Genomic DNA, 14,226 nt, shown 5'->3' on the forward strand with positions numbered 1-14,226 from the left:
CTCTTGTGTAGCTTTGAACTGTTAGCCTCTGGTATCTTACTGACAAATTTAATTAAGTCGTAAAAATATGTAATGATATGTTCATGCTTTCATTTACTCATTCACTTTAGATTCACTTAATAAATACTTTTTGATTTCTTACTGTGTAATTGGCACTATGCTATCCAAGTTAATCATGATTCTTGTTTTCATGGAGCTTAGCATTTATCGGAGGAAACAGTTAAACAATTTTAGTACAATGCACTAAGCACAAATAATTAAAATATATCTCAGATTATTCCAACCTTCCTGTGCACACAAACCTTCCCTCCTCCCATCCTCCAAAGAAAGAAAATATGAGAAGTAAAAATTCAACTGCCAGAAGTCTTTAAAATGATGTAAATCATTACTGTAGCATTCCTTAACATAATACATAAAGGGGGCTCTAGAGATATCACAGAGAAAAAGCTTCCCAGTAGTTCTATATAGAGATCACTTTTTTTCAAATTATCCCACTTGTAGCAGGTGTTAAAATTCTCTCCTTTCTTTGTGCATCCAATCTCCTCCTTTGTATGTATATGTGTATAGTCAGTCTACTTCATTCTTCTTCCAATTTCTGTACTTTCTTTTTTACCCTTTTTACCCTCTTTTGGAAGTGTAGTTCATCTTCCATTTTATTGCCCATCTTTTGAGAATTAACCTAGTTACTAAAATCTTTACCATGGTAGGTGACACATTAAGTGCCATAAGGACACATTATGTAGTACCTAACATTTACTTGGAAAAGGAAGGCGAACAAGAGCATATTTAAAAGTTATCCAGAACATTGTCTAAGCACAGAAAGCATGGTGTAGGGATAATAGGGAAAGAGACCATGATTTCATATGAACATAGAGTGGATAAATAGATGTGCAATCATGGAATGAATGCCTATTGACCCATGTTAAGAAGTTTGTCAGGGGCACCCCGGTGACTCAGTCGGTTGAGTGTCAAACTCTTGATTTTGGCTCAGGTTATGACCCGAAGGTGGTGGGATTGAACCCCGTGGTGAGCTCGACGCTGAGATGGCTTAAGATTCTCTCTCTTTCCCTCCGCCCCTCCCCCCACAGTCTCTCTCTCTTTCTCTCTCTCTCTCTCAAAAAAAAAAGTTTGTCCTTATCATATTTTTATGTTTATATTTATTTAAGTTATTTAACCAATGCCTCTATTCCCCTCTGGATGGAAAAAGCTATGCTACCAAAACCATGACTGGTTTGTTCACTATTGTATCCCTGGTACCTAATTTGTACCTGGAACCTAGAATTTCTGAGCTGGTTTAAGATTCTCTCTCTTTCCCTCTGCCCCTCATGCCCAATGCTAGCTTGGTAAATGTATAATTCATTGTTTACCAAGCTAATATACATTATATATATTACATATATGTATTACATATATACATATGTATCACATATATATAAGTACATTAGCTTGTAAATACTGAATTAATAGTGGATCTAAGCTCTAGATATAGTTGTGAAGAAGACAGTAGGTTTATTCAGTGTTGAGGCTTCCCAGTGGGTGTGAGAGTGGGATAAGGGAGTTTAGCGCATTGTGGGAAAAAATAGATGAAGTAATTGCTGAGGTGATTTACATTAATAAGAGATCAAGAGGGGTGCCTGTGTGGTCCATCTGGGCAAGCATCTGACTCTTGGTTTCAGTGCAGGTCATGATCTCATGGTTCATGGGATTGAGCCCTGTGTCAGACTCTGTGCTGACAGTGTGGAGCCTATTTCGGATTCCTCTCTCTCTCTCTCTTTCTCTCTCTCTCTCTCTCTCTCTCTCTCTCTCACACACACACACACACACACACAAACATACAAAATAAACAGACTTAAAAAAAGAGATGCAGAATAGGTGAAGACTGAAAGGGAAAAATAAATGGGCAAAGCACTTGAAGATATTGAGTTTTGTGAAGAGGAAGATTGAGAAGAGGGAGCTGGTAGAACCAGAGGGAAAAGAAGCTTTGATAAGAGGATGGATGGATACATGTAAAAATGATTCTCACGTAAAGCAGTTGTAGATGATGTGGATAAAATCCAGGGTCTGGATATATGAATGGATGGCTAAAATGAAGTGCATGTGTTTGGAGATCACAAGATCAATGAACAGGGAGAACACAGTGACTTCAGGGTACCAGCAGGATCTGTCATGGAGGAGGTTGTGAATATTGCATCAAAGAGGAGCTTTCCTGAAAACAACAAAGCAACCAGAGAGGCGTATAGCAGGATGGTGATGTGGATAGAAAAGAGGCTGACCAACCTCCAACCTTGAGGAGTATGGATTCCAGTGATAAATGGCCACCAGTATGGAAGACTGTAGGAGAGAGAAGTGATATTTTCAGGGAGAAGGCACGTTACATTTAAGCCAAGAAGATGATGGAGAAACTCAGAAATAGCTGAGATTTTAGGAAAATTCATTAAGCCCTGTCCCCGAAGACACAATTAAAAAGTCGGGAGGGAATGAAAGAGTAACAATCAAGAGATGAGGAATAGAGACGTAGGATGAGAAAAGAGAACAGGCGATTTGGGCGCTGACCAAAAATAACAGCGTTGAGAAACACGGAGTTAACTGGCCACTGCCACTGAATGATCAGGGAAGGAAGAGGAGAAGGGGCTTTAAATCCCACAGAATGTTGACTAGCCTGGCCATAGTTACTCCCAAGAAAATTCCTAGCATTAGTATTTGAAGACATTGGTCTCTCTGGAAGGAGTCAGATTTGGGCGGATTTGGTGAACTTTAGACTTGAGACCCTAGTACAAATCTTCCAAAGTGCTGGTCACAGGCCTGCTGTGTATATGCCGAAGCTGGGGGCAGAGGCACTGTGCCTCCACAACAGACTGTTGACATCACTGACAGAGCACAAGCCAACTCAGCTTCTAAAGAAGTGTATTTTCTGGCCCCTGGGTGGCTCAGTCGCTAAGCATCTGACTTTAGCTCAAGTCGTGATTTCACACTTTGTGAGTTTGAGTCCCATATCAGGTGAGCTGGAGCCCACTTTTGGGTAAAAAATAAGAGTGCTGGGAGTGCCCCCACTTCTCTCTCTCTCTCTTTTTGTCCCTCACTCTCTCTCTGTGTCCCTCACTCGTACCCTTTCTCAGGAAGGAAGGAAGGAAGGAAGGAAGGAAGGAAGGAAGGAAGGAAGGAAGGAAGGAAGGATGAAAAGCATATTTTCTGTTCCCCATGAGTAGTTGCCTGTCCTAGCATGTGAGACGGTGGTTAGACACAATGAACTTTACTACATTGATAGAACTTCTGAGCTGATCAGTTTAGTAATTTTCAGTTATAAATACATCTATTAGGCAGATTTGACATCTGAATGAGCTTGACAACGCCCTTCTCTTGTAGTCAAGGTGGGAATCCATGTTTCAAAAGGAAGCAGGTCAGACCAAACCTCCACAGTTTGACAATAAGCCGTGGTATATTCTGGAATCTATCACGGGAGTCATTTTAGGAGTATTTTTATATACATTCTCTCAGAGAAAGGAAGATTATGGAGGGCTCTCAACATGCCTACACTTTCCATATGCTAATTCAATTCGTCTGGATATAAAACTTTCTAAAATATTTATCAGAAGAGAAAGGTTTACTGCCTGGATAACGGCATGCAGTAGCTAGCCCTATACCTCACTTACATAGATCATGCATGCTCCTTCCTTACTATGCTTGCACACCACTGAATGTTACCATGATGAATTAAATGGGCGTTTTTCTTTATTCCAAATTAGTGCCAGAGATCAAAAAGCTGCTAAAAGTCCTTTCCACAAGGATGCCTCCCAGAAAAGGATGAGTTATAGTTATTCTCGCCAAGAGATGCCTTCTGTTGTACTCTATCACTTCCTACGATCCAATAGCTTGAAATTGTGCCAAGCTAATTAGCTAGTTCAGTGACTGTTACATTAAGAGCTCAAATAAGCCAAAAGAGTTCATCCTCTTAGTACTCAAGTGAAGCTTTATTACTTTTTTCACCAATCATAAAGCAGCATAAAGTCTCTCAATAACTAAACCCAATATATTATCTTCATGTAGACACTTCGTAGTGTTTTTTGTTTTTTTTTTTTAAAGAATTGTTGCCATTTGTTTAATTCAGGAACATCATAAGTGAGGTATTCCTACCCTGGAAACAAAAAATATACTTGTTAGCTACTTAATTTTTAAATTTGTTTTTATCAACTCAGTGAGCATAACTGAGCTTCTAACCCAGTAAAGGCACACAATGCTATAAGAACTAAGCCTTTTATAAGGCAGAGAATTGATGATTTCTTCTTTCTATTATGAATATTGCCAAGGTTCACCTTCCACAATTAGCATGAGGATTCAATTCTCAGACTCATTTCTTTTTAATTTGAAAAAAAAAAATGTTGTGAACTTCCTCTTGGAAGAGGAAGTTGTACTGTGAATATCTTCTAATAAAGAAGATGCATAATGATATAAGGATCAATGACTATTATTATATTTATGCTTTTCAATTATGTTTTTTTTATTATTTTAAGTTTGTATTGTGTTGTTTTTTCATTGCTAATTGTCCTGTAAGGATACTAATGGCAGTACTTGTATGTAACAAGTACTATCCCAAAATCTTTAGATGTTTTAACTCATTTATTTCTCAGTAATTCCAAAGCAGTTACTATTTATTTCCTCATTTTATGTCCAAAGGAATGGATACTGAGAGAAGTTTATAAAACTTGGGTAAGTCACATGGCTAGGAACCAGGATTTGAACTCAGGTATTCTCGGGTCAACCCATGTACCTAATCACTAGCTACACAGCCTCCACTATGTGAGATACAGATATTCATACAGTAGTTTATATATGCTTTGTGACCTTTTTTTAAATTTAAATCCAAGTTAGTTAATGTATAGTGTAATAATGTTTTCAGGAGCAGAATTTAGTGATTCATCACTTATAAACAACACCCATTGCTCATCCCAACAAGTGCCTATCCCTTATCCACCTCCCTTCCAGCAAGTTTGTTCTCTGCATTTAAGAGTCTCTTATGGTTTGCCCCTTTTCTGCTTTTATCTTATTTTTATTTCCCTTCCCCTATGTTTTGTTTCTTAAATTCCATATATAAAAAATCATATGATACTTATCTTTCTCTGCCTGACTTATTTTGCCTAGCATTATACACTCTAGTTCTTTCGCATTAACTTTATGCTTTCTGCATACTCACAGCTTCCTACCATGTTGGTGGTTCATAGTCTACGGTTTGGGAACTGAAGTTAAATGATTCGTTAGTAAGTAAATTGGAGTTATTTATTTTCTCCTCCCTTACAATGTCTAATCAAATTGCTTTCCTCTGGTTTCTCACATCTTTAATTCTGATCTAATGCCTTGACTTCACTCTATGGCCCAGATATTGATGGTTTGTGTAGAAAAATATTAACCAGTATAGCTTTCCTGATCTTGTAGTGGAGACATTTTTTTCTAGACACTCTGTATTATATAGATTTTTAACTAGTAATCAATGAAGAGGCAATATTTATTTATTCCTGCCTTCCCTTTTGTTCATCCTAGTTACTCCTAGACATTTTCTGTCAAACTAAACACAATTTTAAATGGATCTCTATCTTTAATGAACCACTAGAAATCATTAACACCTGCCCTTAACTGGGTCAGTGCACCCAGCCACCTTCTTGGAGGTCTTAGATAAAGTGAAGCTTTATATCCTATTTGTCTTGGTTGAACTTGTTGCCCTGTATCTCTGCTATGATATGAAGTGACAGAATAAAATGACTTCTTGTTTGTGCATCTCAAGGCTAAAATCAGAGCTATGATAGGGATCATTCAATCAAAGTCAACATTGCCTGTTGCAATTTACACCTATTGATATGTTAACAGCTAATTCAAGAGTTTTGCCTGTCAGTTTCCACTTTAGGCCACAATTTCAATCCTCACAAGGGAGAAAGCGATTCTTAACTGCCTTTATTCTGTTTTATATTCTTCCACAGGGCTGCAGCTCATTTTATATTTAGATGTGTTAAGTAACTTTTCCGGTTTACTTCTAGTTATCTTGTTCCGCATTGTCTTTGACAAAGTAACTGTAGCTGGAAGAAGTAGATTGGAAGTATTGATAGTAAAAAGCAAATACCAATTATATGTGAAGTTTTGCTAATTTGTAGGACAGTAGCACTAGATTGGGATCTTGAGATAAAGTATCTATCTATACTATGCTGATTCCAAGAATGTAAATGAAAATATATTATTAAAATTTCTCATGTAACCATTTTTATGTAAATTCTGAGTTATAACTAGAATGTCATGGGGTCTATAAAGGGCTACATATTCACCAGACAGAATATACTGTAAATCTGCACTTACCCATATAAATGGCATTGACATATCATCTTGGTAACAGTCATAGCCAGATCAACCAAATATGTTCAAAAATGTAAGAAAGCAATAGAAGCATACTAAAGTGCTATTACTATTTTACTTTTATCTGAAAGATGTGAGTTCTTAAAAACTGTTCTTTCTTTAGTCATATCTTTTCTAATTATCATTCACTTATGAAAATTTAATGGGTATTCATATGTGAGCTATTTGTCAGGGAGGGAGTTAAATGATGAGTGAGACCTGGTCACAATACTTAAAAAAACAAAAAAACAAAACAAACAAACAAAAAACCTACATTATAGTGGACAACAAAATTGTAAATAATTGTATTAGATAAAATTTATGAAATTGCTGGTATTCAAAAAAATTAGGTAATGGCATTTAATATATATCGATTTGATATTACAAACCAGACTGAAATAATCAGCACAATGGAAATACCAACCGCCTTCAAAGTGCGAAGTATAATGAGCAATGAAACGAACGGACTGAGAAAGGCTCACAGGAGAGGTAGAATTTGTACACTGTCTTCAAATATGTGAAAGATTTAGATGATAGAGAATGCCTACTAGCAGCTATGCCATTTTATTCTTTTGTTGGATTGTCTCCACCCGTACCAGGTCAGCCTATGGTTTGGCATCTTGACATAAAATCAGTTATATGAACATGCCAATGAGAATGGAGGCAGGAAGCCCCCAGGCACTACTGGGCTATGGGCTGAAAATGAAAATAAACATTGGCCCTTGACACAGTGGCTTATTGACAGGTTTCCTGGCAAAGTGTTAATTACTTACTGTGGCACTCTTCAGATAGATGATAAGAAACAGAATGAGGTCCTGTGTTGGTAAATGTTTCCTAGCTGGTTCTCTTGAAGTGGGGAGAGTCCGATTTGTATTTTTTTCCAATTTCAAGCTACCAGACTCTGACGCACAAGAGATAGAGCCCGGAAAAGGTGCACATTTAGCTCTTGCAAACCCAGCCAGTATGAGGGGGCTCCAGCACGCTTGTGGTGGTGGATGTTTTTCCCTAAAGTGGAAGTAACCATTATGAACCCTGGTTGAGAGTTCAAGTGCACTGATGTCATGATATCTGTCCTATAAACCCTGTCAGATTGATGATGTTTCAATGATCTATCTGCAGTACTTGTGTGGAGACCACTCCAAAATTATTTTAACCATCTCAGTGTTTATACATTTTCCCCCAGAACCCCTCACCCCCCAAAAAATCTTTCTTTGATTATCAGTGGTTGTATTTTTAAAAGAAATTGATTGCATGTTGTACTTGTAATAAAAATAGTTTGTTCTAGATTTTCATAATTGTTTTGATGTCTACTGTTTGCTCCATTTTTGCAAGTAATTATTAACCTTCCAAAAAGTGTAAGTCTTTATCTTTTTAGTGAAAATTAAAGAAATAAGATCCCTAGGCACATCTTTCTGAGTTCTTACTAGGCACAGAAGACATCTAGAGAAAATTCAAATTCAAATACAATTGTAATTTAAATTCACTAAGCATTTATTTTCTAGACTGTCAGTTTGAGCCACACTGAAAAGAAGTATAAAGACTTTTAACAGTTGCTATTATCAGATGTCAGCTTAATCTCAGATACTGTATTGAGATCTTTTCAAACCTCTTAGCAGCAGCAACCTGGTGCTTCTTTTATCTTGCTACTAATCAGATCTGCTGTTTATCCAGGTCTTGTTGAATAAACAAAATTTGCATGACAAGATGTCTCCATCTGAGAGAAGTTCTTTATACTCCATTTATCTTTTGCTAGAGGGTGAGTTTATGAGAAGGGATGTCTCATAAACTGGTATCAGACTTCTCCAGGCCTTCCCCATACCAAGACTCTTTTTCTTTCTTCTTTGGACTTTCAGATATCCAGATTTCTTTTGGTTCCTATCAACGCAGATGTGTGTGTCTGTACCAAGATCTTACACTGATATTGAATCTCCTCCTAACCCTTGCCTTTGTTTTAGATCAGTGCCCAGACTAAGGCTGTGTATCTGAATAATGTAGTTTTCTTTTTTGTTCCATCTGCTCCCTCTGCAAATGTTTAAATATCCTTCCAGGTTTCCTTTAAAAACACATAGGCATTAATACAATGCACATCATTTTATAGCCCTGAACCATTAATGCCTTTTAAAGTCAAGACTTTTCAAGGTGGTATGGGTCACTTACTAATGCCAGTGCTCACTTTCTGTAACTTTGTAGCTAACACCCACCATTTCCCCTCTGTTTCCACTTTGTTTCATATGTAATTCTGTGCTTGAAAATGTGCTGAACTCTGCCATAGGATTCTCCACAGCAAAGCCTGTTGGACTATGGGATGGTCAACACTATTGGATATTGCTGCTAAACTACTGCCTCCTATCAAAGGACAGAGCTTGGTAAATGTCACTTCTGGCCACATGTCCCTTTCAGGTTAAACATATTTTGAGAGATTGAGAGAAGAAAAAACAAAAGAAACCTGGATCTCCTTGGACATGGCTTGATCATAAACCTGGGTACTCTATAAGTACCTTCAACAAAGAAACTATTTTGGGGAAAGAGATACAGCTATGGCTGCTCCCCACCTCAACATAACTATTCTCTTGTTCTCCAAAAACTTTTCTTTCTCCCTTATTCTTTTTTTTTATGTTTATGCATTTATTTGGGAGGGGGGTGTATTTCACAAGCAAGCATGCATGGGGGAGGAGAAGAGAGGGAGAGAATCCCAAACAGGCTCCATGCTATCAGCACAGAGACCCACATGAGGCTCCATCCCATGAACCGAGAGATCATGACCTGAGCCCAAATCAAGAGTCAGACGTTGACCCAACTGAGCCACCCAGGTGCCCCTCCTCCCTACTGTTTTTCTCATTGTCCTTTGATCCTTTATTAATTCTTTTCCTTTTCTCACCTTCTTTAATATTGTTTTTCTGGTTTCAATTTATAATTTCAGCTCTATTTGGCAGTCTCGCTTTACAGTCTCATTTTATTTTATCTGAATGAAGGAAGCTGTCTTCTCAGAGGTTTGTTGTTTAACCCACCTCCTCATCTCCTCCTCCACTTTCACAACTTGACCATAGACTTGCTTTCTTCTGTCTAAATTTCATGCACATCTCCAGCTGAAAAACTGTGGGAAAGAAAAATTTAAACTATGTACTCATCTTTTTTTTTTCTTCCTCCTAATCCAAGGAAAACTCTCTGAAGGCAGGCTGGGACCCAACAGTCTCGATGAGTTCATTTGGACAATGTAAAAGATACGCAGAGTGGCATTCACTAACACCTGTCTCTCTAAATCCACATTGAAAACTGCCTATTTCAGAGAGCATTCTTGATTATCTTCTTGAATGAAGTGTTGCCTTTGGCAATATGATGTAATGAAAGCCCCACATCTATGTTTATAAGCTTCCATAACAATTTCTGAAGGGGGGGGACATTCCCCTACAGGAGGATTTTAAAAATAACTTCCTTTTTTCTTAAAGGCCAATCTTAGCTCTACTGAGACAGTCTCACAATTATAGACTGTGCCATATCCATCACATTATCTTTTCATAGTTATTTATTCATTCAATAAATGCCACTGTGCTGGGCATTTACATTTGAAAGAATATTGAGCCATGATTCCTTTCTATTATTATACACAGGAAATTATTATACAGTATAAGGGCTGTGTTATAAATTGCTAAGGTAACCCACAAGAAATATACCTAGAGACCAGGTGGCAGAGTATATGATCTGGTTGAATGAATATTCTATTTAGGTCTTCCATGGCAGTAAAGAGTGAAAAATGCCTGCTTTTTGCAAAAGAAATGCCATTGAAAGGGATAAACCAGATTAATATGCTGATGCTGGCAAAGTTCTTTAGGTTTGAGATATTTTGTTGAATGGATGAATGCAACCTATTATTTTAATTGTTCCATTTAGTTTAAGAGCATAATCAAAAGTAATTTTGTCCTCTGCCTCATCCTGAGAATGCAACAAGCATTTCATTCTAGAATACATCGGTATGTTAGTGGCTTTTCAAAGTTGAGTATATAAAATGTTACAGTCAGATGTGTGTTTTGACTCTGGGTAAAAGGAGTCAAAAGCAATCTAATTTGATTATTAGCATTGTGCTTTAGGTGATTGGACGCCACTTGATCAGAAGAGAGGAATTAAGTTGATTTGACAGCCCTCCAATTTTGCTTTTACTGTTATTGATTCATTGAATCCAGGCTTTTCTATTCAAGGCTTGCTCTTGAAAAAGGCAATGATGGGCACATGTAGCCTAATCACATTTCATTGTCCATTTTCTGTGGGTAATGATAAATTTCACTACTCAGATCAATTTTGGTCTAATTTCCTCTAATAGAATATAACCCAAAGAAGTCTGTTAGATTAAAAGCAGTTTCTTTTAAAAGATATATTAAAAGGGGGAAATGAACTAGAGGCATTTTGATTTATAATTTTGGTTTAGATTTTATTTGAAGTGTACTACCAAAATAATCAGTGCTTGGGGTGTTGTGTAGGAGTCCAGGAGACGAAAGATCATTTTCATGATTAATTAAGGACGTTGTTCAGAGAACTATATGTATTTGACAATTGAAGGGATCATAGATACTATTAAAGTTATTTCCTTCATGTCTCAGACAAAAACAGGCTTAAAAGCATATGAACCAGAGTAGGAGATGCAAATTGTTATGGGTCAATTTCTATGTATCGTGCCAATTTATCATGCCATGCCACCCCTACCCCCAATTAAAATTTCACTAGTAAATGAATGGTATATTTGATCTAGAATATATGACTACATATAACATTTTATGCATTTAGATGGAAATTATAGTTAGGTTTTCAATGTTTATATTTATTTCTTGTCTTTATCCTTTCAATTAACAAATCAGAAACATAATTGCTTAGCAAAATGCGTAGTGAATTGTTTTAGAAGGTTAACACTGTGCATGTTCCCAGAAGTCAATTATGTTTGTAGGATTTGGAGATTGTGATGGACTGGACTCGGATTGGCATATACAATTAAAATCTCTCTAACCTGCGTATCAAGAGAATTGTTTAAGTGTTGAAGAGTTAATGCTGTGAAATGAGTTTCATTTAATGCACATAATTACAGTGCCATGAAAACATAGGGGAGAAAACTCAACGGAGGGCCATATGCAAGGAAAAACATTTATTCTGAGACATTATTTTCTTGTGTGTGTGTGTGTATGTGTGTGTGTGTGTGTGTGAGGAAAGAAGAGAATTAGAAAATACTGAGTATTATGAACAGAAATATAATGTGATGGGATAATAGATACTGAATCAAAGTCAAAGTTTTGTCATAAAAACACAACACATGTTAAAGAAGAACAATAATAATAATCAGGATAGGGATCTATTCCAAGATCAGTTAGGTAGCAAAAGGTCAAGGGAATGAATGAGGGGAGAGAGAGGAATAGAAACTGAGAAGCGTTAAGGAAGGATGAGGAAAAGCAGCTTCCAAGAAAAGCTTGCGTAGAGAGGGTGAGTGAAGGTTGAGATACCAGGATTCTATCATTTGAATACTGAGCTTCAGAATGTTCCTGGTACTGAGATGACAATTAGCTTATTCAATCCTTTAGAGCTTTTCACATGCTCTTTTATTTTTGGACCTTACCATGCTTCTAAAAGGTATAGTCTCTTATATAGTTAACAAGGCACAGAGTAGCTAAGGATCAACTCTTGTCAGCCCTTTCTACCTCTCAAATAATATATAATGGATTATTCTTAGTGTTTGTGTTGAAAATCCTTACAGTTATATTCAGTAAAGTTTACTGAAACTATACAGACAGTCCTCACTTTTCAAGATAGTGCAAGGCTGTAAAAATGATTACACAAGCTTAAATTGTGCATAAATCTTATGACTCAGTGGGTAAAGCTATGATTGTTCTGTGACCTTTAAAATGTTTGGTCATGGGGCGCCTGGGTGGCGCAGTCGGTTAAGCGTCTGACTTCAGCCAGGTCACGATCTCGCGGTCCGTGAGTTCGAGCCCCGCGTCAGGCCCTGGGCTGATGGCTCAGAGCCTGGAGCCTGTTTCTGATTCTGTGTCTCCCTCTCTCTCTGCCCCTCCCCCGTTCATGCTCTCTCTCTCTCTGTCCCAAAAATAAATAAATGTTGAAAAAATAAATAAATAAAATAAAAAGTTTGGTCAAAATGTTAAAAATTCTCTAACAATCTGTTATAATAAATAAGTAAGGATTTTTTTAAATAGGAAAACTCATATCAATTTAGTACACCATAATTTAACATCAGAAACACTGAGCATTAAAGCATTTTATTTCTTTATAAAAATGCCATCACGAGTAGTTTGAGCACTATTTGTTTTCTTCTTGTCATATAAGTGATGCTATGGAATGGGTATCTTTCCCATGATTTTGTAAATTCTCATTCTCTTTCTCAGTTTGGATCAACTTCAACAATTTATTCTTTGTGCTTTTAATGTAATGAAATATCTGTGAGAGTCCTTCAATGTGGGGTATTTTGCCAGCATCACTTCCTCTGGGACATCATCATTTTCTGCAAAACCACTTTCCTCATTTATGTCAGCAAGTTCGCCTTGGTGAAGGCGTCTATAGATCCTTTGGAGAACCAACATTTTCCACATTCACACAGACAGATAGCTATTGCTTCTGAAATTCCATGTCAGGGTGCCTGAATTGAGCATCCTACCCTTGGACTCTTGATTTCAGCTCAGGTCATGATCCCAGAGTCATGAAATTGAGCCTCTTGTCAAGCTCCACGCTGAGTGTGGAGCCTGGTTAACACTCTCTCCCTCTCCCCCTAACCCTCCCCCACATGCTCTATCTCTCTCTCTCTCTGAAATAAAAAAATAAAATAAAATAAAATAAAATAAGATAAAATAAAATAAAATAAAATAAAATTCCATGTCTGTCCAATTTGAATTTTACTTTCAGCATCATCACTTTCTGATTCTTTGTTTTTTTAAAGTTTATTTTTGAGGGGGGGGAGAGAGGGAGAGAGAGAGAGAGAGAGAGAGAGAGAACAGAGTGTGAGACAGGGAGGGGCAGAGAGAGAGGGAGACACAGCATCTAAAGCGGGCTCCAGGCTCTGAGCTATCAGCACAGAGCCCGACATGGGGCTCGAACTCATGAACCATTAGATCATGACCTGACCTAAGCCCAAGTCGGATGCTTAACCAACTGAGCCACGCAGGCGTCCCACTTTCTGATTCTTTACTGCACTATTTTATTTTATTTTATTGTTTTTTATTTTATTGTTTTATTTTATGGTGGTTAAAACACCTACCATGAAATCTATTATATTTTATAATATAATACATTATTGTATGTTGTTATACAGCAGATGTCTAGAACTTATTCACTTTGCATAAATGAAATTTTACATACATTGAACAATTCCTGATTTTCCTCTCTTCATCGCCCTTGGCAACCACCATTCTATTTTCTACTTCTATGAGTTTGAATATTTTCGATTCCTCATACAAGTGGAATCCTGCAGAATTTGCCTTTCTATGACTGGATTGTATTACACATAACACAGTGGCCTTAACATTCATCCATGTTGTTGAATATTGCAGAATTTCCTTTTTTTAATTTAATAGTATTTCATGTTATTTACATACCGTATTTTCTTCAACAATTTTTCTGTCAATGAACATTTAGGTTGTTTCCACCTGCTTGCTATTATGAATACTTCTCCAGTGAATATGGGAGTGCCAATATCTCTTTGAGATCATGACTTAAATCTTTTTGGATAAATACTAAGAGATAGAATTGCTGGATCATATAGTGGTTCTGTTTTTATTTTTTTGAGGAAATTTTATAGTGTTTTCTATAGTATTTGCACTTTTGATTTCCTACCAATATACACAGGTTCCAATTTCTCCACATCCTTCT

General features: G+C 37.0%; 1 protein-coding gene across 18 annotated transcripts in view; it reads left to right on the forward strand.

The window, feature by feature from the left end:
* ROBO2 (roundabout guidance receptor 2) overlaps positions 1-14,226 on the forward strand; it is a 1,723,333-nt gene that overhangs the window by 772,558 nt on the left and 936,549 nt on the right. The gene's annotated exons all lie outside the window — the stretch shown is intronic.

Source organism: Prionailurus bengalensis, chromosome C2 (genome assembly GCF_016509475.1).
Source record: "Prionailurus bengalensis isolate Pbe53 chromosome C2, Fcat_Pben_1.1_paternal_pri, whole genome shotgun sequence".
Classification (NCBI taxonomy): Eukaryota; Metazoa; Chordata; class Mammalia; order Carnivora; family Felidae; genus Prionailurus; species Prionailurus bengalensis.